Genomic DNA, 22,129 nt, shown 5'->3' with positions numbered 1-22,129 from the left:
ACACGGTCTAAAAATGGAGCCGATTACATATATTGTGACAGAGCGACGAAGAAGACGTTTAGTCATGACTTGAAGAAGACGACGCTCTGGACTTCGCGAGCTATGATCTTGTCAGCCGCTGCCATACTTGTAAATACAGTGTAAATATATTTCTTGCTTCTTTTCCCCGTAACATTTTTGGTGGAGGTCTTATTATTATGATCTTATTAGCCCGTGTGTGACACATATTTACAATCTTTCCTTACGAACGGGCATTTTCCCACAGAATATGAAGAATGCTAAGGTGACGATAATATACAAAAGTGGAGATAAAAACGTTCTCGGTAATTATACACCTATTTCACTCCTTCCCCTATTCTCCAAGGGACTTGAAAAAATTATTCATCTTAGACTGTCAAACTTTATTGACAAACATTCCGTCATAACAAAATCGCAATATGGATTTAGATCAGGCGTTTCAGCAGAAAGTGCTCTACTGTTTCAAAAGAATTTATTCTTAAAAATATTGAAGCTAAAAAATTCACACTTGGCATATTTGTAGATATGTCCAAGGCCTTTGATAAAATTATTCATGAAACATCAATAGGAAAGCTGCAGTGTTATGGAGTTCGTGGTGTTGCCCTCAATCTAATTCAAAACTACTTAGCTAGCAGACATCAATGTGTATCGATAAGCAGAATTCTGTCTTCTATGCAACCTGTTAAATACGGAGTTTCCCAAGGCAGCATATTGGGGCCGCTTTTGATTGTTATATTTATTAACGATATTGTAAATGTTGACCCTTCAGCCCAATACATAATCTATGCTGATGATACTAGTCTTTTCTTTTCAAGAACAAATATTCATGATCTCGTGAATCTAGCCAACTTGACATTAGATAAAATATGTGGCTGGACACTTAACAATTCTTTACAAATTAACTGCTCAAAAACTAAAGCTGTTATTTCTCCCTCTAAATCCCCGCTTTATGAACACGCTCATTCTTATAATCTCATGTTGAATAATAATAAAATTGAATTTTCTTCTACAGCAAAATCTCTAGGTGTAATTTTTCACGAACATATGAAATGGGATCACCATATGGAACTTTTACAAAACAAACTTTGCAAGGTCTTAGGCGTACTGAGAAAATGTCAGCGTATATTGCCAGTTCCTCAAAAGCTTTCGATATTTAAGGCACTCTTCTCATCACATCTACGTTATTGCAACTTAATTTGGGGTAACGGTACACAGCAATCCATAACTAATCTTGCTATCCTACAAAAAAAGGCCCTACGTTCTGTTGCAAACCTACCATATAATGCACACACTTCAGAACTATTCGTTAAATACAATGTAATTAAATTGAACGTGCTATATGAATACTTTATTACTTTCCTTTAGATCTGATATTGTGAAAAATCGCGATTATATACACAGTGCAGCTAACTTGCAACTAAATCCTTCTTCGCGCCAAAACACATTCGCAACAATGGTATGTGCCACGGCCGCGCACAAACTATGGCTTTCAACATTAGGTTATTGCTTGCCGAAGACATTCAATAAATTCAAGATTTCTTATGAAAATGTTCGCACACTCTCTAACACTTCTGTTTTAAGCATGATGTGTTAAATATTTTGATAGTTAAATTTCACTTTTTGTAAATGTTGTCTGTGGATATCATGTGTTTTCTCATTTGACACCGATGTTGAAATGTACTTTTCTTTTACTGCCATGCTGCCATAGTGAACCGGGGACGTGAGGCTAGTCAAGCTGTTTTTAATGCAGCTTTTTTTCCCTCGTCCCAACCACTTATGTGAAACTCCATGTATGTGGTAAATAAATGAACTTGAACTTGAATGGTGAATGAAGAATTTTCTAACGCAGAATGGTTCATAACTTTCTAGTTGTTCACATCACAATATGTCATTCAGAGCTTCTGTGCTCATCTACATATCCGCTATCTAGGTAATGCAGTAACGGTAGTGTGTGGCATGCTGAATTTCTTCAACGACACTTACCAAACGAATACCTTGTCATCTGTAATGTTGGTATAGTATTGATGATCCTGAACGCTTTATTTTTTTATTTGCTTCATTGCGCCCTATTTCCTTTAGTTTAACGTTGTACTTTTTTTATTGAGTTCAAAGTACATCCGTAGAGTAATTTTGGCGCACCAATCACAAACTCTATTCCTTCGATTAGCATATTAAGAAAAAGCAAAAGTACAAGGTTAAAAAAAGCCAGCTTCGCCAGAAGGGCTAAGTAGTGACAGTGATAGAAAAGTTTAGCGTTCTTCTTGAAATGCTCCGCGGCGTTCTAAATATACGTGAGTGCGACCTGTTGGCGCGATGGAGCAGGTAAAGCCATTACATAGTGCTGGGCACAAGGATCAACAATCTGGCAGCCACCGGGCGTCTCACAACGCCGGCGTGATGAACAGCGCCGTCGGTGGCGTTGCAGGCGTCGCACCTCGATGGCGAACGAAATGAGACCGACGTGAAACCTTTACTAAACGCCTGCATTGAAATATTACACAACGCTATAGCTTGGCATTTAGTGCCTGTTGAGCTCGGGCCAGTGACACAGCAGTTCAGTAGGAACTCTATAGTGCGATTATAGTGCGGTACGTTTTACATACCTGTCTTGTGTATCTTTTACACTGTACTCATGTATGTGCCCTCCCTGCTATGATCTCATGTGAGATCAGCAGTATTGTTAAATAAATAAATAAATAAATATAGTGTGGTTCAATCGCCACCGATCGCTATCGCCACCGAGGCGATTGAGCGTAGCGTTGACGGTGCGCTCACTTCGCTTCGTCGTTCTTGCTGCGAAACGCACTCCGCGTCTCTGGAGACTCCCTACGCTACCACGCGCTAGCGGCGCATGCATCGTCAATATTGACCCTTTTCGCGGAGAAGTTTGTTTTAAAGAAACGAGATGGCGCTTACGGCGGCGCGCCATGCCTCTCCTCAGCGACCGCGCACGAATACGAAACCATTACAACTTCTACCTTGCTTCTGTGCGATCAGCTGTCGGAAATGCTACTGAGTTTTCGCTAATGCACTGTTCTCTATTCACTCTGGTTTGAATCCTCTGGTTTGAAGACGTATGCAGTAGTTGGCTGCAAAAATAGTGACTATCATATTAGGCAATGTAATGAATATGTGGGGCCAATTCGCGGACCGCTGCTGCAATTGTCCGTACGTGGTTCCGGCACTTCGACATGTACGGCTCTCCTCGAGGATACACAAATTGGATCATCCGCCTGCGTTGTATTGCTAACCTTCAAAGAAAGGGCTTCAGCCCCGGTACGTCGGCAAGAGTGAGTACTGCTCTTTAAACAATGATAATGGGAGTAGCGGCGCCTCCTGTCATAGTAGGTTTCGCACAAAGTATTTACGGACATCTACCCCAACCAGTACGAAAACTTACATCCACTCTTTCGCCAACGTGTCAAGAATACGTTAATGGGCGCACACTTGAAAATATGCGCACTATATACGCACAGTAAGTGACGATACTACATCAATAGCGCACGAATGGTCGAAGCTGAATGTTTCGTGAAGGTCCACAAGAGTAAGCAAGTTACTCGCGATAATACGCATTTGCTACAAGGTATTACAATGTGCAGAACAGCTACGTTTCAAGCCTTGTGCGCAGCAAGAACAAATCTATCGGAACTTAGCACACCCGCGAGCGATTAGGCAGAAAATAATGAGATAGTGGCCGCACCGAGGAACTTCACTGTGTCAGAAACTGACAAGCCGCTGCTTCAAAATATTTGCCAAATAAAATACACAGAGCAAAACCATTACAATTACAAGCAAGGAGGCAACGGAGGCAGTTGACGCGTCACCACGTGATCAAACATGGCAGAGCCCACGGGATCGCCGCGAACAGGGTCACTAGCGAGAGAGCCCGACGATGGCTGCGGCAGCGGCGGGACGAGAATGCGCCTCGAGCGTCCGTATAATTGCTGTCGCAATAAAAGGAGGGGTACACTGTAAAAAAAATTGCTTTGGTTTTACGGCAAATCTGCTGGTAATTTGTGACCGAACACTTTCCGTAAGTAAAGAACGGTCATTTCCGTGGAACGGACAACCGTAAAAATAGAGAGCGTATTACAAAATACGAGTGCTTATGTATTCAGAAAACGGAAGACTCTGTATGCTGAATCGTATGGTTCGACCGTTAATGTACAGGTGCTTTCCGTATTCAGAAAACGGAAGGCGCTGTATATTGAATCTGTAGTATACGGTCCAACCGTTAAAATACAGGTATTTTCGTATCCAGGAAACGAAAGGCTCCGTAGGCTGAATTTGTACTATACGGTCCAACCGTTAAAATACAGGTGTTTCTGTATCCAGAAAACAAAAGACTCTGTATGCTGAATCTCTACTATACGGTCAAACCGTTAACATACAGGTGTTTCCGTACTCAGAAATAAAAAGGCTCCGTATGCTAAATCTGTACTATACGGTCCAATCGTTAAAATAGAGGTGTTTCATGCATTATGTTTTACAGAGCATATTGATTATTTAGAGAATGTACTATTGGGGACAGAAGTGCCCAAAATGTGCGAATGACGACCGAATTTTAATGGTGCACTTTCTGCTGGGATCAGCCACGCTAACATTTGCATTCGGAAAGTGGTCTGCAACGCAGATGATAGCGGCTGATAGTGCAGAGATGCAATTTGGTCGACACTCGCACGTCCTGGGCACTTTTGTCCCCGATAGTACATATCCTTTAATGCAAATGTCATGAATGCAGCTCATTGCAGAAGCCGCAGGTCGCTATGGAGAAAACTGTCTGGCCAACACATTGAAATAGCTCAAAAGATCAAACACTGCTTTTTGTGATATGAATGAATTGCACGACATATATACAAATAAGTGCAAAATTTTATTCGTCAAGTACTTTAGATCACAGAAGCAATTTTATTTTCTTCGACCACTCGTCTTGTACTTTTCCTGGTGAAAGCTGTTCCCACATGCCTTGCAAGGATAAACTTGCTGCTGTTAGGAGAAACAAATAATATTGGTGAATTTCCATCCTAAAGGAAGTGGCAACAAAAGACAATCACAGAACACAACAAAGCGGTAACTGAAGTATTAAAAAACCATGAACGTGGTTCAACATTGTCAAAACAAGGGATATTGCTGTAGCCAACATTTCGACAGATACGTGTCCTCAGGGCAGCAGCTGTTTTCCTTGGCAGTGGTTTTTGATGTGCATAGCTCACTCGCCCCTACCCTCATCTGGTGCATATAGTAGGTCAAGAGAAACCAAAGTGTTAAAATAAAGGTAGGAAGGGTGTGTTTCGCAGTGATTGTGATGGAGTGTGTAGGGGCACTGCTGTAAGTTGTTACAATGAGTAGGGATGACCTAAACAGAAAACGATCTGTAGACCTAGTAGACCTATTCTTCCCAGAAATCAACATAGGAATTAAAATAAACTGTTTGGACATTTGGCAAAAAAAAGCAATGAAGAGTTAGGCAAAATAAACTTTTAACATGATGTGTCTGTTTAAGATCAGTGGAAATGGTAAATTAAGGTACGTTATCAATAAACATTTCATCAAGATCCGATAAAGAAAAAAAGATATTGGTCAAATAATAAATAAGTAAGGACACCAAATTAAACTGGGTATGACCATAAATAGTAAAGAACAGCCTGTGAAAAAAAATGGGACGGGAAATGATAAAAGGTGCAAGATAGGGAAAAGTTTAGCACTGTTTACTGTATGTTCATGCCACTACTGACGACTTGAAATTTCAGTCTTCCTGCTGAAGCTGTATTACTTGGATAAGGAAATGGATCACTTTGCAGACAAGTCTACGTTCAGATTCTGTTCAAATCTTCAATGTAATTTTATGGAAGAAAATGGTATGGACCGTCCTACTGGATGGGCATTCATTCAGCAGTACCATCCACAAGTATTAGCTTAAAATTTATTGGTCTCACTGGACCTTAGCTCTTGGGAAATCATTAGCTGTTTTTTTTATCACAGAAGCCTTCAAGTTATATCGGTTGGCAGGAGTGCTAGCACACAACTTTATACTTGTTGCCGCAGTCAAAAGTGATATTTGGTAACAATGAGTAAAAGAAGCAAACAGCATTCTACAATACTGATTCAAGTCAACCGAAAAAGCTGCTAAAATGAATGTACCCTGGCCCCCAATACACAATAATTGCACATCACATTGATGGTCATCGTGTCGATCATGCTATTAGAACACTAGGCATCAAGTGAGGAGAATAAGGAGATCAAAAAAGTTAAATTATGGGGTTTTACGTGCCAAAACCACGATCTGATTATGAGGCACGCCATAGTGGGGGATTCCGGAAATTTGGACCACCTGGGATTCTTTAACGTGCACCTAAATCTAAGTAGACGGGTGTTTTCGCATTTCGCCCCCATCGAAAATAAGGGGATCAGAGGGCACATCCTTTTTTTTTCGAACATTAAATGTACTTCGTCTTAATGTTGCCTTCCAACTCCGAAATGAGCAGTTTGCGAGATGGTGACCGACACATAAGAAAACTCATGACATTCTGTGCAGCAGAACATCACGCGCAAATACACTTTTTCCTGCAAAATGACATACTGTAGTGAAACCTTGTGCACATGTGCCAACCTTAGAATTTGAAAAACACCACAGTGGAAGACACAAAGTGTTAACTTTGCTGGAAAATACTAAAATTATATGATTATTCATTCAAGATTCGCCGACTTTGCTCTCTACAGGTGCTGTAAACAGGCACCCTGCTTTTGCAGTTGTAGTAACAATGATCTGTAGAGCAGATGAGGAGAAATGGTTATAAAGTTTACGCAGGAGTATACGCCGCAAATGACAATCCACTTCACATTTTAATCTGGTAGAGGATGCGTACTCCAAAATAGAAGAAACTAGTGTACCCTAAAGATTTCTGTGGCCGATGCCTGTGCACAGCAGGTACACATAACATGGCAGTTGCATTTATATTCCCCAAGCTATAGTTACTGCAAGCTACTGCCAGTGTACTGGTCCACAGCTGTAATACATTTAGGGCAATTTAAAACTCTCTAATGAATTTATCTCATATGACAGAATTGGAATGCAATATCTTGCAAATAAGTGATGCTGTATGTGCCGTCCCATACAATGAAACACCTTTGAAAAACCTGAATAGCCACCTGGGCCGTGACGAGAGGTGACGTGTATTCTGTGTAAACTAGTACAGCTGCATAGTGTAAAGCTCTGGAGAGTGCATTTAGTAACAGCTGTGAAGCTTTTTTCTTTTGTTTAAACTGCACACAGTAAAAACCTCCTTACAGTTTTGAAAAACTCTTTTTATTAATAAAATTTTCTGCGCGCAAACAAACAAGGACGAAGAACCATTTGCTTAGAACCCAGAGATCTGCTCAATCCAATCAACAGGACACATCAACAGCGCATATAACAACACGTGTGATAAAAATGCCACGGATCAGCGCGACCCCGTCAACATAAAAACAGCAATGCACATAAAACGAGCACTTAAGATGAAACTATGTTAAGGATAAGATGACAGGAGCGAATTCTCTTTATCTAGCAATGAAACAGAAGGATGACTGATGCATTTTTACTTTGGTTTTGCAATCCAGTGCACTTCCACAATTTCCCTCGCGGTTTGATTTCGTTGCCTGAACAATGTGCCAGTGCTTCTAAGACAAGGTGAGCACGCATGTTCTTGACAATGCATGGCGAAATGCTTACTAGGGCCACCTTTCAGACTGGACAAGTGTTCCCTTAGTCTTGTGTTAATGCATCTTGCAGTCTGCCCTACGTACACATGACCACATGTCATACAAACCTGATACTCAACATTCTTCGCACAATCAAGAAATTGGTTCTTATGCGGATGTTTAATACTACATTCTTTCTTTGCATCACCCTTACTTTCTAACTTACTTTTTACTCTAGAACACACATTACCTCTTTTGTTTTTAGCCGAAAACACCACTTTTACTTCATAACTCCCAGCCACCTTTTTAAGTCTGTGTGAAAGGCCATGCACATACGGAATCACTGAAACCTTGGAAGCTAATTCTTTCTGGCTTTGTTATTTTGTGCATAGTTCTTTATCCTGTTTAAGTTTTTCTTAAGTCTAGCACATGGCGCCAGCATCACAGCGAGCAGGCACCTACCCGGCCTCTCTCAACCGATCAACTTGCTCAAGAAAGGCAATGTTTACTGTGCGGAACACGACTTCAACAATGCTGACCGGCAACATGAACTGACTATGCCATTCTTCACAAGCCTGCAATGGTTTTAGGCATAGTTCATTAGCGGTTTTCCAGCTCGGGGCGTGAATGACCAACACACATGTTCTGGTAGAATTTCTAACTTGACATAAAGGAACTGTAGCTTGTTATCTACCGGTACTTCCGAAGTAAAAGTCAAGCCTTCAATAGTAGTAGAAGCCTTTGCAAGGGCTTAAATTTTACTTTGCAAGTACTGGTAGATAAGAAGCTACAGTTTCTTGTTAACAAGCTACATGAACTATGCCTCAAGCAATTCCAGGCTTGTAAAGAATGGCACAGTCATTTCATGTTGCCACTCAGCATTGTTGAAGTCGTGTTACCGCACTGTAAACATTGCCTTTCTTGAGCAAGTTGATCAGTTGAGAGAGGCCGGGTACCTGCTCGCTGTGATGCTGGTGTCATGCGCTAGACTAATGAAAAAACTTGAACAGGATAAGGAACTATGCACAAAAAATGTAAGGCAGAAAGAATTAGCTTTCAAGGTTTCAGTGATTCCATATGTGCATGGCCTTTCACACAGACTTAAAAAGGTGGCTGGGAGTTACGAAGTAAAAGTGGTGCTTTCGGCAAAAAACAAGAGGTAGTGTGTGTTCTAGGATAAAAAGTAAGTTAGAAAGTAAGGGTGATGCAAAGAAAGAATGCAGTATTAAAAATCTGCGTGAGAACCAATTTCTTCATTGCGCGAAGAAAGTTGTGTATCAGGTTCCTACGACATGAGGTCATGTGTACGTAGTGCAGACTGCAAGATGCGTTAACACGAGACTAAGGGAACACTTGTCCAGTCTGAAAGCTGGCCCTAGTAAGCATTTGGCTATGCTTTGTCAAGAACATGCGTGCTCACCTTGACTTAGAAGCACCTCCATATTGTTTAGGCATCGAAATCAAATCGCGAGAAATTGTGGAAGCGCACTGGAATGCAAAACTAAAGGAAAAATGCATCAGTCATCCTACTGTTTCACTGCTATATTCGCTCCTGTCTTTTCATCTTAAGTGCTTGTTTAATGCGCATTGCTGTTTTTATGTTGACTGGGTCGCGCTTATCCGTGGCATTTTTATCAAAAGTGTTGTTATATACGCTATTGATGTGTTGTGTTGACTGGATAGCACAGATCTGGGTTCTTAAGTAAATGGTTCTTCGAAAATAAAACCAGTTGTTAGAACGGGATCGTGCTTGTGTTGCTCCTTTTCTTCGTCCTTGTTTGTTTATGCACAAAACATTTTTAATGAATCTGTTCCACTTAGGCAGACTCACAGTTTTGCTTCCTTTTTTTAAAGGTAATGACACGTATGGCTATCACATACATGTACAGTATGACCTTCATTCCCAAACAAAGTGAACAGCACTACCCTATGGGTCAGGTGCCTTGTTTCACACATTCTCCCAAACATTATTAGCGCGGGACGCTGATGTTGGCAGGGAAACTGATTTATGGAGCAATATAAAGTATTAAGTACTCAGCTCTTAATGTTTTCTCTGCTGTTTAAGCATCTTATAGTAAGAAACTACGGAATACAACATGCATAATTCACGATGCAACCCCTTTGGAAGTATTTAGTAGTCTGAATTATTTGGATTGCATATTTAGATTAGAAGGATTTCATTCCACTGCAAGAATGGCATCATCCCAATAATTCTTGCATTTGGTGCTATATTTACTTTTATTTCAGTTGGAATGTAGATGCATCGACAGCGATATCGCTTGACATGTCTTCGATCGACTGTTTCTCCAAATTAAGCAAACTCATATTCTGAAATGACCTTGTAGATGATACCAAGAACTTGCTCAGCAGGAGTATGTCTAACATTCACGAGATCTGAGGCTCTTGAACGCATATGTAAGAAAGCCTGGGGTGCATGCTGCTCTCTCATTTAATCAGCAAGTTTCTGGAAATCATCTATAAGTTTTCTTGTGATGAATGTAAATTTGCTTGGACGGGAGAAACATGGAACTTGAACAGGTGAATTATGCAGCATAAGAATGATCTCAGCAAGAAGCAGGCATCAAGAAGCATTGACGCTCAACACGCATAAACCATCAATTAAAAGAATTATTGGGATGATTTAAAATTCTGGTAGTGTAATGAAATTTGTTTTCTAATCTATATTTAAACTCCTTGATTATTCAGCCTACTACCACTACCTTTGCCAGAAACATTCATAGTCATTATCCTACCTATGCCAAATTATTCCGACCAATATTCAAGCCTTCATAAGCTGTTTTTTTTTCACTGCCAATTCTCTGAGGGAGAAGAGGTGTCCTATTTCTCTCCACCTATTTCTCGTTTACTGTTCACTCTCAAACTGCATTAAGCTTCAGCAGGTTCTATGCTTAAAGCTGTGATTCCCTTTCCCTCTGCCATCTTTGACCCACCTGGTTAGCTAAGTAGGTAGAAAAACTGCAGAAGAAAGGTTGTGGCGCCGAGTTGGACTTGTGCCCCAAGGAACCTTTGCACGGTGGCTCGAGGAGCAACTGCTTGTGGCATGGAGTGGCTCAAGCTGTGATGAGTTCACTTTGTAAAATCCTGCTGGTCACTGCTGGCCCGTCTTTGCCGGAACAGGAATGAACGTTGGTAGTCTACAGTCTCGGTTTCTTCCTTGAGCGCCATGGCCATGTACAGAAACCTTGTCTCGACAGGCTGCATAAAAAAGGATAATTTGCTGAGCTAAGTCTTTTTTCCTAAAACAACCCATTCAAAGTTGTATTTGTAACTTTGCGACACTTTCCGGGTGATGCCAGCGGTACTTCATTGCACAATGCCACAATCATGACTGAGCTGTGGCCATTCTGAATACAGCTTGCAACACGTGACAAGACCATATATACAAATGCAACCAAAATAAATTAACATTTGTTGTAGCTTCTGTATATGGCACTATTCGAATGAGACAATTGTAGCACTCTTCTCAGCTCAGTAAAGTTATTTCTAGTTATTTTACTTTTCATGAGGAAATTGCCATGAGCTTCTCTTGAAAAGTAAGTAAACATTCTTGCTTCAGTTTATTCTTCAAATTCTTGCATCACGAATGGATATCAGGAACCCATTTACACCACAGGCAGAGCTCCATATGTTTAAAAACATTATAAATCAAAGTACATCACAACTTTCATAATCGTGTCATGCTAGTATTATTGGTGGCTATGGCTGCTTCAAGCAATTATTTTTCATTAAGGCGGAAACAGTTATCATCTCAAATTGTTTGCAGCAAGGGTGTACAATCCACAAAATCAATCAAAAAGGTCACGTTGTGTTCACTATTCAAACATTTAGGATAGGTCACATACAACAGCTAATAAAGAATGCAAACTTGAAAATCTCAACTGAAGAAGAAACCAGTTTTTGAATATGGAGCAAAATGCCACCAGCTCATGTGGAGCTGGTGGCATTTCTTGTGGCGTTCTGGTGGCATTCTTCGCTTGGAGTACTATACTCCAAGCGAAGAATGTTGTTACAGCAATGCTTGAACACTATATGAATGTAATAATCAACAACCTTAAGCAGAATCTTAACACCACTAAACAAATTGTGCTTCGAAGATTCCTGATCCGAAATTCTCAACAAATTGTTCTGGTGTTGTACGTGTTAAGCTTGTTGTGCGTTCTGAAATGCAAGCTCACAACATCTACAATTTCTCTAAAGGCAATATCAGCTTTGTCAGGATAGGTATGACGTGCAGATAAAGTGGATAATGCATGACATCATGAACACTCAGATGTGTTTACCATTGGGCTCACTCTTGCAGCCATGAAATTATGAGATGCAGACACATTTTACGTTGAAACTGGTTTTGTGGAGTACTGCATGCTTCCCAGGCTTCTCCAGTTGTGAGAGCCGTCTCCCCTACACAAATGAGTGATGAGGAATAAAAAAAGAATTTCAACATGCAACAATATGTTGGTCATTTGCTAGTATGCAGCAGGCTTTTTGACTCCTAGCTTGCCTCACACAAATCTACCATGCACAGTATTTGCTTTGCCCAAGCATCAGCCACATTACGATGCAATGTGTACAGAGCCCTTGCCCTTAGTTTTTCTGCTTTGGAAACAGTTACCGTGTGTTCAGCTGGCATCGAGAAAGGGGACATAAAATACTATGTGCACCACTGATCTCTACTATGTTTTGCTGGATGCCGCTTCGCTGCCCAGAGCCAGGGGTAGATGAAGCCAGCGGAAATGCAGTGTCGTGCAGCGGCTTGTCCCAAAAGTAGGGCATACGCTGCACTTACTAGTGTGTGCCGTTGCACAATATTGCTGCCATAAAAATTTTCGTGGTTTTCCACATCTAGGCGATGTCTCCACATGTCTGGTGAGAGCTGTTACGATGTTCTGAACCCGTACGTGATAAGTTTTTCTTACAGAAAGCATTTTCTGATTGACAAGTGTTTTCAGCACGTGCCACTCATGTTAGCGATGCTGTCAGTGCTGTGATGGAAAATTCTGGACGTCTTCTCGAAATACTTCTCTGGATTGCTTCGGTAGCTTGCGGCACAAAGGGCAAGCATTATAGCAGAAATGCCGCACTCCTGTGCAGGTGAAATGCCACAGCAAAGTCGTGAAGTACCAACTTCTGGGACAAGGTTGGCTTCAGTCGAAGGCGCTCAATGCGCTATCCAGCCCCCCATAGTAGAGCTCAGTGGTGTGCAACCTTTTATGCTAGCTTTGCTATCTAGTCGGAACATTGGAAACAGCTCCCACCTTATTTTTCTCAACCTGTGACATGCAAACCGAAAGTCGCATCACTGTATTGATTCTATGGCTTTAGTTTTCTAAGCGAACTGCCTGCATATTCTAGCATGTTGTTAAAAAACACAGTTGGCACATTTTTACTGTTACAAGACAGGTTAGTTGGCTGACAGAAATGTGAAACATGTTACCAGCGCTCTGATAGGATGCAAAAAGGAGAATTGAAATTTACTTGGCACAGGGGCTACAGCAGGCACGTATGGTTACTGTATGCTCTATTGTTGTTTCAAGTAAAAGTTAAGTTTTTATGCTGTATTTCTACTTATTCTGAACCATCAAACTGCACAATCAATGTTCCAAGTTTATACATTCTTGGCGTTTGATTGCCCATGTGATTTATTTCCTATGAACACAGGCAGTAATCCCTCTATAATAAGCAAAATGAGTTAGAAAAAGAAAAGCCGTGATAATAGTCCACAATTGCCGAGGGCAGAAGTAATGGCTGATAGCACTTAATTGAAGCTACATAAATATTCAGTTTTCTCACAGCTTGTTCAGCAAGTAATAAAGAGGTATGCTGTGCACCTTTGCATGACCAATGCAATCTGGTGAGAGACTGTGCACTGAGTCTCCTTGGTTGTGTTCGGCAATTTGACTTTGGTATTTTGCTATACATAATTCCTTGGGTATTCGTAGCTTACTTTGCGATAAAATGGAACTTGGAGCAGTGGTCATCTATACATAAATATTTGCACATAAATAATGCAACCACAATGACAGCATGATGAGGGGGGGCAATATGAGACTCTCAGAAAACGAAAAAAAAATATTACGATTATAATGTGACGTGATGCCACAAGAAAACAAAGCAATGCATAGAAGCAGATGGCGCTTCCATGCCACCAAGATTATTTACTAAATAGGCAGCGCTTCAGAAGTGCCCGCGACACAATTGAACAAGGCAAAGCTGCGTTTGCTCCACACGCGGTAGCGATCACAGCATTGTTGCCAAGTGGTTTAGATCGCCGCAGTTTAAGTTTCCAGAAAATGTGCAGAAGAACAATCTGCTTTATAGTCTTAAAGAATATAACATGAAGTACATTACAAGGCCAGAAACATTCCTAGAAAAGTTGCCTTATATTTGCTTAAATCGGCAAGCAGCATCGCTTGTTTTACATAGAATAAATTTTCATGATGACGCAGTGTGCAGGGTTTTATAGACAAAGTGAAAAACATTCAGCCCATATACCACACTATGACGGTATGCAATAATTGTAATCTCATAATCTAAAAGGTGTAGTTGATTTTACAAAAGTTGACATTCTTCAATCTGAGCCCTGTAAATTTTAACACGCAGGGGCACCCCTTGGCTAAGCAATAGGGATGTAATGTGTATGCATACAAGCATTACCCCATGCATTTGTACCACATTGCCCAAAAGAAATCAATTTTCCCGTCCAAGTCTGCCTCATGCAAGACTGGAATTAAAGCATAAGTTTATACAGTCATCCAAACAATAACACCTCATTTTCACATATGAAATTCATATAAATAGATCTCTCTTGATGCCAGCCTCCTGGAATGCTGAACCTTGCTGCATGCTTTAGAGAAATTATAGTAGTAGCACTTTACTCAAAAGTTATTTAGGGCTGCAGGGCTGCAGTGTTGCGGAACACACCTACAAATGCCGCATTTCATGTGTAACAACTTGGCTGATTTGCTTGAACAACCTACCAAGAGCAAATTAATATTTCTTCCTGTTTAGCATTTTTGCCTGCTAGACCACAATCGAATGTCATCAGTATATTAACTTGGAGAAACAAATCTGGCTTATACGGGGCATCCCAACACACAAAGGTTTGAAAATATGCAAATGCTACGTATCTGGACACAATCAAGGTAAAGTTTGCCATCACCTGGAGATACTCACTTTTTTTGCATTCTGCCTAATTGCATAATTAAGTGTAAATTATTTAATCAACTTCTCACATATTATAATTACATGAAATATGTGCTACATGAAAGTTTTTCTGAGCGTGAAAGAAAGCCACGAATACACGCAAAGAGCCTCGAGCGGCCATTCATGCGGCAATTTTATGTGTATTCGCGAGCTTCTTTCCCGCTCGGAAGAACACTTATATGTAGCACTTTTTGCACAACAGGATGCTGTATCAGGAGTTGTTCATGGTGTTCTACAATTTCCTCATTTACACTTTTCATCTGATTAGAGTAATTGAGAGGTTGATTAATTAAGACTAATGATCTAATTAGGCAGAATGCAAAGAATATTCTCAGTATCTCCAAGCAATGGCAAACATAATAACTTGGTTTTGTCCAGCTACGTGGCATCTTTATTTTAAAAAATATTTATGCATCATAGTTGGGACACTCTGTATATTAACAGCTTCACATATTGCCACAGCTGTGTGTTGTAACATTCAAAGGGTGCTTGTCCACCAGCACTCCAATGTCACTAACAGTGATCACCTACACAGCTAAGTGAATTGCCATGATGCAGGTTGGTAGTAAAATGCTGAGAGAAACAAATCCACTTACTTTGAAGGCAACAATATTGCGGTAACTTGAGAGACATGGTCTCATGGCAGGCAGCAGATCTCTTCTCAGCTCCAGCAGGACACCAGCAACTAGTCTTTCAGTAAAAGAAAATATTGAATCAGTAATGTTATGTTACCCTGTTCTTGCTAAGCATCAGCACAATCATCTGATTTTCATGCATATCTACTTTCTGCTGAAGCAGTTGAACTGAAGGATTTATAAAATACAGTCTATATTGATTGCATTTGCTTCTCTGGCATGTACAATTTTTTTTGCAACTGATACATTTACAGCTAGCTACACGACACGAACGCTTGGATTGCCCAGACATCATTAGAAGCAAAACGTCTTGCTGCACCACAAGCAGTTGCACCAAGGAAAGACACAGCAGAGCTAACACTTTTTTTTTGGTAACTACAATGTAAATGCATGCAAACAAGGAGGCGACTATCGCACGTATAGTGACAGTACAAGCGTCAATAGGAATTATGTGCGCAACTGAATGCACTCTTATTCTAAGTTTTTAACGCGCATGAGCAATAGGTTATACGCGCCACACGAAAAATTTCGATCGCGCTACTATGGAGATCGATGTGAAATTATGTGATCCTTTTTTCCCATTCACGCGCCATTTTTGCCCTGTGACGCTGTTTACTGGCCTTTTGAAAAACAAATAGTTCTGTTCGCCACGCCAGCTTACCACACATCATCTAAACAGCTACACTATGCAAACCGAACAAATAGAATTACAACGGGCTTACCTCATACGTACGCGTACGCGCAGCGTGCGTACACTGTTGAACATCCGTTGAGGGCAGGCTATCCCGTATCCAAGCGCATACGTGCACCCGTACACAGGACTTCGATGCCGCAGCGTGCAGAGTTTTGTAGACGAAGGGACACATTCCGTTCAAACATCCCCGCGCTCTGACGGCATTTGACGAGCACAGAAGCGTACACCACACCGCGACAAATTCGAAACTTTGCCAGTCCTAACATGCCGAGAGTCGTACAGCCGAGAGTCAAGCAGCCTAACCATCCATCGCGTCTGTTCTTCGCTCACGATGCGTCAATCTCTGTTCCATAGGGCCTTGATCCACTCTTGGGTACAAATCAAGACATATTTACGGTAAACTAACAAACTGTACAACATAAAAAGATAAACCGGCTGGCTACACAATGCAGCTTCGTCAACCGCTCGTCTTGTTACATCCTCCGAGATCGGAAGCGCCGCGCGTGGTTCCACCTGGTGCTGGGAGCGCGGAGAACAAAACAAAATCGGTTTCGTTTTCCCATTTATGCAGTAGTTGTTGGAAGAGTAAAATGATTGCTTGACAAATAATTGAACTCTGGAAGAGGAGATCGCTTTCTCTGCCACAGGGCATTGTATACATTGTATACATTGCCAAAGAGATATCTCTTTGTATACATTCTATACAAAGAGGGATAAGTAAACCAGACGAAAGTCCGGTGAGCGTTGCAATGCCGTGCTAGAGTGTAATGCGATGCGTCAATAAGCTCTAGTATAGTGTTAATTTGGACTGGCTGGTGCATGTAATGAACGGGCAAATAGTGAGTTGTGCCATTACTTTTACCCACGGATAAAGCTCATGTAATAAATGGTGTTACATGTCGGGTTAAAAAAGAAATGAAGGTTGAATCATTATGCCAACTCGGAACAGGGCGTTTTTTATTGCGATAGCAATTATATGGACACTCAAAAGCAGATTTCTGCCGTCGGCGTCGCCGTCAGGTTCCGTATGACGTCAATGGAGATGAAATCGTCGCCGCGCGCCGCCGAACGCTGTATGTGCGAGTGAAAGAGCGCTAGGGACGCGCGCTTTCACGGGGAGTGAACGCACGGCGGAGAAGAAACGCGCGTTCTGCGCTGTGCTCCCTTAAGGGCTGCAGAAGTAGGCGTCTCTTTCCTCCTCTACAATCACCATATATGTAGAGTAAACGTACCTTCTTCCGACGCGCGAAAGGCTGTGGGGGAGGGGCAGGGAAGGGAGGCAACGTTTAGCTGCGGCACCAAGTGCCTATTTATATCAGAGGCTCCGGCAACAGTCACCAACGCCGCACGCATTTTGAGCGAACGCGGGAAAAACGCCGGCGGCGTCGACAACAGTTCTGCGTGTTGCCGGTGCTGCTGCATGTCCAAGTTTATACAGCTGATAAAGCTGCTATCATTACTCCGTATAGCTCTCTTCAAATTTGCTATCGCAATTGATGCTTCGCCTTTCAGGTGAAACTGCGACAACGTTTTTTCTTTTTCTTTCTTTCTTTCCTTTTGACAGTACACACAGTGCTATATCCCTCATCTTCGATCACCTTCCCGTAGTTTGCACACGTATTGGTGCGTGTTCGATGCCGCAGCGTGCAAAGTTTTGTAGCCGAGTGAAACACATTCCGCGCAAGTGTACCCGCGCTATGACGGCACATGACGAGCACACAAACATACACCACACAGCGACAAATTAGGAAGTTTGCCCATTCAAACATGCCGAGAGTCAAGCAGCCTAACCATCCATCGTTTCTGTTCTTCACTCACAATGCGTCCATCTGTTACTGTACAGCAGAATTCCGTACAAGAAAGTGTGCGCTCGCCGGTCTTGTTTCAAGATGAAACGCTAAATGATACACTGATGATATACATTAATGACATAGCATTAAATATTAATTCAACAGTTCGTCTTTTTGCCGATGATTGTGTGATTTACAGAGAGATATATGGTTAGCCCTAACGACATTATAACACTGCAATCTGACCTTAATAAACTAACGGAATGGTGCTGCAAATGGCAGATGCAAATTAACACAGAAAAGACCAATCACCTGAACTTCACTTCCGTTCCAAAGTCTCAAACTAATACTTATATTTTAAACAATAGCATAGTAAACTCGGTTACATCGGCTAAATACCTCGGTGTCTACATAAATTCTAGCTTAACATGGACTGACCATATAAAATATATCACAACTAAAGCGCAAAAGAAACTTGGCTTTCTGAAGCGACGCTTGCATCTGGCCGACAGGGACACCAGGCTTCAAGCGTACACTTTCTTCGTGCGTCCCTCCCTGGAATATGCATCAGCCATTTGGCATCCCTACCAGATCGCCCTTACCAATCTACTCGAAGCCGTCCAGAATAAAGCAACGCGATTCATCATGTCATCCTACTCCCGATTTCAAAGCGTTTCATCTTTGAAGCAAACACTCAACATGCCGCCACTCGCAATGCGCAGAAAATTCGCCAGATTATGCTTTTTTCACACACTGTATCACAGCAACACATCATTTGCCCGGTCACACATTTTACCGTCACCTCATACTTTACATCGCATCGATCATGCCTACAAAGTTAACCCTATCTTTGCCCGGACGGAAAAGTCCAACAATTCGCCGTTAACCTTATCAATAAAAGAATGGAATCAGTTACCCTCCAGAATTGCCACGATAACACACAGTCTTCCTTATTTTATTCAGCGTTACTAACGTATTTACAATCCCTAGCACTTTTAGTAACATTTTTCTCTCCCAGAGCACTTATTCGCTTTCGCTATTTTGTTCTTGCTTCGTTGAGTGTGAATTTTGTAAGAATATTTACCTTGTTAATATGTTTCACGACTTGCTGTACCCCAAAGTGCTGAATTTACCACCTGCGATGCTCCTTCGTTTGTGAAAATTGTGTTCTGCTTTATGTCCCCCCCCCTATGTAATGCCCCTGTGGGCCCTTAGGGTATCTAAATAAATAAATAAGAATAAATGCTTGCGATTACATCTTACCGCAAAAATTTACAACGCTGTCAACAATTGAACAGTGCAGAATATGCGTAATGGGGGTGTGTCAATGAATGGCAGTTGACAGAGATGAGATATTTTGCAAATACTATGGGGCGATTGAAACCAAATACGGTACAGTTCAGTAAAACCCTTCCACTCCTGAGTTAATTCTTTCTCTCCGTCTAAAATTTCATTTATAGCCGCAGTACTTGGATTTATAGGCCGCCAGTTCTCTTCGCGGCCATTTCTTGTTAAATGTAAAGACAATCGTGGTCATTATACTGCGTTTCGGTACTGATTTAGAGTGCGCACAATTTTTGCATAGCGCACCAATGTAATTGCCAATGCACCAGCACCTGAACGGCGCAGGTTTGTTTACGTTGTCATGTATGGCCACCGCTCTTTGTTCACTAAAACTTATCTATATATATATAGTGCTGACACCAAATAAACGTGAGTACAAACACAGGCGCCATTTGCATTGCAATAAAATATTCTTAGAGGAAACTTTGTGAGTACAAGCGTTCACGCAGACAGCGTGTATAGTTTTCCTTGCAAAAATACGGATGATCGCATAACAAAAATACGGAATTCTGTCTGTTTCGTACAGAACAGTGTAGTCACTGTATTATTACGGAAAAATGACCGTAAAGCTTAAAACGGGGAGCACTTTCCTATATTAACGGAAATTTTGCTGTATTTCTTAAAATGAGATATTTTCCGTATTCTTACTGCAATTTTTCCGTATTTATTACGGAAAATATCCGTAAAACTTAAAACGGGGAGCACTTTCCTATATTAACGGAAATTTTGCTGTATTTCTGAAAATGAGATATTTTCCGTATTCTTACTGCAATTTTTCCGTATAATGACGGAAATCCTCCGTATATTGACGGAAATTTTTTACAGTGTAGCCTCCGCCTGCAAACACACAATGGGCTTAAGGAAAAGTGTCCGCCCTTCCAATGGGGTGGAAATGGAAGACCAGCGAAGCTGCACTATGGTGGGAGTTGTGTATTTTCAATCAAGGTTATTAAGGTGTGATGGTGTAATCGGTTATTTGAACTATTAAAGAATGAGAAATATACAGGGTGTCCCAGCTATCGCGCAGCACGATTTAAAAAAAGAGCAACGGCGTTACGCGAAGCAAACCTAGTGTGTATTGTTTTTAGTACAGTTTAGTAGCCGCCAGTAATTTTTTCATTACTATATTTAATTAATTAATTTTAAATAATTATCTATATCGAGAAGCACTGTCCTAATTATCAAAGTCTCAATGAGCCGTTTGTAGGCAGCCACGTGGGGCATCTAACTCCGGTATTTTAAGCGCCGTACTAATTGCGTACTCATTTTTTCCAAGTGATAAAGAAACCCCGCGAAATATTAAAAAAATACCACGTGACGACGCTCCCACCCGCATCATAAAGCAGCGCCCTCAAGTAAGCTGATTGAAAGCAACGGCTTTTGCCTGTCGCACCGCCCAAGAGACAACGCATCACTTTGACAATGGTATGGATGGATCCGCAACAGCAAGTTTCGCGGCATAGCAGCGATTTCTTCCTGTCAATTATACGTCACGCTTCTTATCTGTCTCTCACAGCTGAGTGAGCCACTTGATAAAAATGGTCCTTGATAACGCAGTCGAAGCCATGCTCTGATCACGGGCAAAACGCAATACGCAATGAAATAGACATAGAATATTTCAAAATACCAGCTCTGCTCGCACCGCATCGAAGGAGTGCATGCGCAGCTATACTTCGCGCCAGAAGCTTGCTTCGGACCAAAGCCAAATTAAAGTGAGGGCGTAATTTTTCATGAGTACGTGCTTCCAAAACATGTTCATGGCAAAAAATAAAAGTAAAATAAACACACTCGGAAGTGACCCACGTGTAGAGAAAAGACAAAACCGATGCGTTCAATTAAGTAATGTTCCACTGCCTAATGTTCCAATTTGGCAATCGGGACGTGAGCGAAAAACAAAGGAAAAAGTCAGATCTCAGGGTTGCTCTATTATCGGTGCATTCGTAAGCGCCGTTGAACAATAGCTACCGCTTATAGGACGTGTTCGAATAGGTCCCCTTCTGCAGCCACGCAGTACTGAGCCCACTTTATCACATCTTCAATGGCTTTTTTGATGACCGAGGGTGGGACTCTGCTGCAGACATCCGTTATCCTTGCCATGAGCTCATCTGACTTCTTCGTCTCGGTCACGTAAACACGATCTTTTATGTAACCCCACAGAAAGAAATAGTGTAGAGAGATCAGGGGCGCGATCTTGTACGGGTTCCAAAATGGAACGGAGGCGGTCCGTTCCATCGAGCCGCACACGATTGGTCAATTTGATCGTCACAGTTCAAATTCACCAATCGTGTGCGGCTTACGGTTCAAATTGACCAATCATGTGCGGCTCGATGGAACGGACCGGCTCCGTTCCATTTTGGAACGCGTACAAGATTGCACCCCAGGTGACCTAACCGACCAATGAACAGGCCCGTGCCTTGCACTCCATTGTGTAAAAAGTCGCATTCAGCCAGTTTCGTGCTCGGCTGCTGCTGTGTGCTGGCGGCCCATCTTGCTGATACCACAGAAGTGGAAGACGTGACAGCGGGACTTCGCTGCAAAACCCATCCACCGTCCCTTCAAGGATTTCGTCCACGTAACGCTGTCCAGTCAATGTCTGATCGAAGAAGATGGGACCAATTATACCACCGTCGTAAATTCCACACCACACATTGAACGACCACTGGTACTGGCGCCGAGTGCGCTTTACCCAGTGTGGATTGGAGTCACTACAATAGTGTGCATTGTGCAGATTTACCTGACCATTTAGC

At 41.7% G+C, this 22,129-nt stretch overlaps 1 protein-coding gene and 1 long non-coding RNA gene across 3 annotated transcripts in view; both read right to left on the bottom strand.

Annotated features, from left to right (window-relative positions):
• Positions 1–22,129, bottom strand: part of LOC125943252 (PDZ domain-containing protein 11-like) — a 52,015-nt gene that overhangs the window by 3,837 nt on the left and 26,049 nt on the right. The window lies entirely within an intron of this gene.
• LOC125942296 (uncharacterized) lies at positions 4,894–16,437 on the bottom strand. Of its 2 annotated transcripts, XR_007464974.1 has the most exons (5): positions 16,277–16,437; positions 15,516–15,609; positions 12,000–12,117; positions 10,650–10,914; positions 4,894–5,004 (listed from the first exon to the last, which is right to left on the bottom strand). It is a non-coding gene; the product is annotated as an uncharacterized LOC125942296 (long non-coding RNA). The 2 variants fall into 2 exon arrangements; XR_007464975.1 differs by lacking the exon at positions 12,000–12,117.

The sequence above is a fragment of the Dermacentor silvarum genome, chromosome 1 (assembly GCF_013339745.2).
Source record: "Dermacentor silvarum isolate Dsil-2018 chromosome 1, BIME_Dsil_1.4, whole genome shotgun sequence".
NCBI classification, from domain to species: domain Eukaryota; kingdom Metazoa; phylum Arthropoda; class Arachnida; order Ixodida; family Ixodidae; genus Dermacentor; species Dermacentor silvarum.
This window is presented reverse-complemented; position numbering and strand designations above follow the sequence as displayed.